At 37.8% G+C, this 4,213-nt stretch overlaps 1 pseudogene; it reads right to left on the bottom strand.

Moving 5' to 3' along the window:
• Positions 1-841: 841 nt before the first annotated feature.
• On the bottom strand, positions 842-2,978 carry LOC128575379 (mitogen-activated protein kinase 6-like; annotated as a pseudogene).
• Positions 2,979-4,213: the final 1,235 nt, after the last annotated feature.

Raw genomic sequence — 4,213 nt, 5'->3', positions numbered from 1 at the left:
GCAAACAATGATGGCTGCCTCCAAAAATAGCCGGGAATTGTGGCAGGAGCCTGTAGTCCCAGCTACTTGGGAGGCAGAGCCAGGAGAATGACTTGAGCCCAGGAGTTGGAGGTTGCTGTGAGCTGTGATGTCACAGCATTGCAGCCAGGGCGACACCTTGAGGCTCTGTCTCAAAAAAATATATATATATGTGATGTATTAACACTTCACTCTAAAGAATGCATACAGAACATTTATAAATGGTGAAGGAATCTTTTTAAGAATAGTTTAGTACAATAAAGGCTGGCTATATAGAAGTGCATATCGTGAAGCAATATGGGTGGTATATGCTCTGCCACAAACTTTTGTTACTTTGAGATAGAATAACACGTGTACCAAATTTGGCATTCATTTTCAGTTGCTGCTGGTATCGTGTGTCTTACAAAATGTGTACCATATGAAAAACTTGAAAATACTCATGAATGAAAAATGTTTTAGAAAAAAATAGATATTTTCATGCCATCATGTACAGTCTCACTGTGTAAATTTCAAGGCAAGATTTGTTTCCCGTAAAACAGATCATTTTTCTATGAGAAAATGTGTTTACTTGTCTTAGTTCATTTCTTTTATCTCCTCTTGCTTTGCATTATTTTGTTCTATTCTTTGTTTTTGTGTGCAAAAGACATGCCAGTTAAAATGAAAACTATCTCACATGTAGAAAAAAGATCTGGATTTAAAAAACTGAGAACTAATAAAATTCTTACTAAATGACACCATCTGATTCAAGTAAAAATGACTTTAAACACTAGTAATAAAAAAAGACAACACATGAAGTACACAAAGAGTTGAGTTGTTGAGTGTTTTAGTTCTGATGTCTCAGAATGCTGCTGTATGTTTTGTGAAGAATTTGAGGGGAAGATTTCATGGCAGAAGGTGTTAATGTGGCCTGTATGGACTTAAGTGGTGACTCACTGGACTGTGGAACTGTGGGATGCCTATGGGTTCAAGCTACTTGTTAAAGAGGAACTCCCCACTGAGGTTTAGAAATCTTTCCTCATTTCCTCTCAACCCAAGCTTACCGTCTTCTATTGGCTCAGTTTCTAGCATTTCAGTATCTTCTTTCCTGCTAAAAAACTTGTCCAAGTAACTAGTGTAAGTATTTTCCTTCTCAACTTGTTCATCCTTCTTTACCTCACAACAAAACTGATTTATGAGAAAACAGTCCTCTCCACCACTCACAAACTGGCTATCCCAAGAAGATTGGTATAAGGCTTCTAATTGAGCTAGATTTGCCATTCCTTTTTTTGGTTTCTCTTGGTTTGCATATTTTGATATCAAATTTCCCAATTCTAGTTGGGACACTGAGCTATTCAAGTCATTTAATTTATCAACAACATTGCTAGGCTCGTGTTGTGCACTAAGCTGAATAATAGTTCCTGCAATTAAGGAATCAAAGTCAAATCTCTGATTCTTTCCCTTTCTTTCTCAGCCAGATGCTGTGATGCTTCCTCCAGAGCTATCTGGGCTTTAACCGAACCATTCCACATTTTGACTTGCCTCTCTTATCAGATTTTTCTTTACTTTGCTCTTTCCAGTTGGAAAGATCTATAATAAGCTTGAGTTCATAGTAATGGTTAACTTCATTATCTCTCCAAACTAAGTTATCTAAATATAATGAAAACCTAGTTTTGTAGTTACAAATATGGCTACATTCCAGATCACAATATTTGTTTTTGTGATGATTTGAGTACTGCCAGCAAGGCTCAGTAAAGCAATTGGTATCGAAAGCAGGATCCTCTAGATACTTTTCCCAATTGCCGTCCAAATATTTTTGAGGATCAACTTGTACTTCTTCTTCATCAGTGACATCAGACAGAGCTCTTGGGTCAAGCTGAACTTCATCAACATCAAAGTTGGTATGTATAGGTAAGTCATGCTCTAAAAACTGACAATCATGTTACCTTTCCAAGTTATAAATGTGACTATGCGTTTCATCATAAGCAAAATATCATCAACTTATCTTCAATATGAAAAGGATGACTAGAAATTGGTTCATCCTTTGGAAAAGAATATATGCTCATGTAAGAATGGGAGAGCACTTCTTCTGCCATCAACCAATCCATGGGGCTACATATCAAAATTTGTTCTAGGAAATCCAGTGCTCTGGAATTCCCAGAAGCAGCTGAGTTAAAGGTTTGTGTGGCTCAGTGATGTCATTTCTAATGTAAACTGGAATTACACTGAGAAGCTCCTGATGATTTTCCTCATGAACAACAGGTGTAGATTCTAAAATCAGCTGCATCTGTTCAAGTTGATGTGCACCTGCAAAAAGGGTTTTACCAGTCAGCATTTCAGGAAAGATGCAGCCTCCAGCCCACATGTCAATGGCTTTAGTATAATTATTAGGAGAAAGTCAAAGACATGGAGATCTGTACCATTTAGTAACCAATCCTTCAGAAAGATGACCCTTATGGGAATAATGAGGATCTATGATCACCTATCTTCAGCACCAAGTCTTCGGTATTAATGAAAAGATTAGCTGGTTGAGAACTCTGTGCAGTACATTTGAAAAGTGAATATACTTGAGCCTCTGTAGCAGCTGATAAATGACAAGCCTGGCATGCTTTTCCAGTAAAAGGCCCTGCTCCAGCATGTTTGCCAAGTCTGTCTCCATGTACTCTTGAACAATGTAGACACTGTTCAGTTCGGTAAGAGAGCCCACATCATCTGTTAATCAGCTTCTACTGGGACCAAGAATTTCAAACACTTTCACAATCATGGTCAAGTCTTCTAATAATTTTGATTTCATGTACAGCACATTTGACACTCTGGGGAACAGTTAGGGCAATTTTCTTGATGGCTACTCTTTTATCACAGTCATTGTCTACAGCAGAAAAAAACAAGCCATTTCCTCCACAACCCAATGGTTTTAAGTCCATATAACTAGAACCCAGATCAAAATCATGAATGTTCATGAGACTTTCAAATTTCTCTGCCATTTTGAAACTTTACTATTGCCTTTTCCCTTTGAATTGTTGAACTTGTGTAAACAACGAAGAAAACTGGCATCAAAAGGACAGATCTTTCAAAAGGGAGAAGGAAAATAATCATGCTTCTACAGCAAGATGATTTCTTTTTAAATTTTTTTTATTGTTAAATCATAGCTGTGTACATTTGTGCAATCATGGGGTACAATGTGCTAGTTTCATATACAATCTGAAATATTCTCATCAAACTGTTCAATGTAGCCTTCATGGCATTTTCTTAGTTATTGTATGTAGACATTTGTATTCTGAATTTAGTAGGTTTTGCCTGTACCCATTCTAAGATGCACTGTAGGTGTGGACCAACCCGTTACCTTCCCCCCACCTTAACCTCCCCTCTCCCTTTCCCTCCCTTGGCCCTTTCCCAATATTTTTCTGCTATAGTTGGGTTATAGCCTTCATAGGAAAGCTATAATTTAGCTTTATAGTAGGGCTGAGTACATTGGATACTTTTTATTCCATTCTTGAGATACTTTGCTAAGAAGAATATGTTCCAGCTCCATCCATGTAAACATGAAAGAGGTAAAATCTCCACCTTTCTTTAAGGCTGCATAATATTCCATGGTATACATGTACCACAGTTTGCTAGCCCATTTGTGGGTTGACGGGCACTTGGGCTTCTTCCATGACTTAGCAATTATGAATTGGGCTGCAATAAACATTCTGGTACAGATGTCTTTGTTATATTGTGATTTTTGCCCTTCTGGGTATATACCTAGTAAAGGAATTACAGGATCGAATGGCAGGTCTATTTTTAGATCTCTGAGTATGCTACAAACATCTTTCCAAAAGGAACGCATTAATGTACATTCCCACCAGCAGTGTAGAAGTGTGCCCTTTTCTCCACATCCACGCAAACATCTCTGGATTGGGGGTTTTGTTATGTGGGCTACTCTTACTGGAGTTAGGTGATATCTCAAAGTAGTTTTGATTTGCATTTCTCTGATGATTAAGGATGATGAGTTTTTTTTCATGTGTCTGTAGATTGTGGGTCTGTCTTCTTTAGAGAAGTTTCTCTTCAAGTCCTTTGCCCACCCTGAGATGGGAATCACTTGTTCCTTTCTTGCTAATACGTTTGACTTCTTTGTGGATTCTGGTTATTAAACCTTTATCGGAGGAATAACCTGAAAATATTTTCTCTCATTCTGAGGGCTGTTTGCTTGCTCTACTTACTATGTTCTTGGCTGTGC

The sequence above is a fragment of the Nycticebus coucang genome, chromosome 22, assembly GCF_027406575.1.
Source record: "Nycticebus coucang isolate mNycCou1 chromosome 22, mNycCou1.pri, whole genome shotgun sequence".
NCBI lineage: Eukaryota > Metazoa > Chordata > Mammalia > Primates > Lorisidae > Nycticebus > Nycticebus coucang.
Note: the sequence above shows the minus strand (reverse complement) of the source record. Positions and strands in the feature narration are given on the sequence as shown.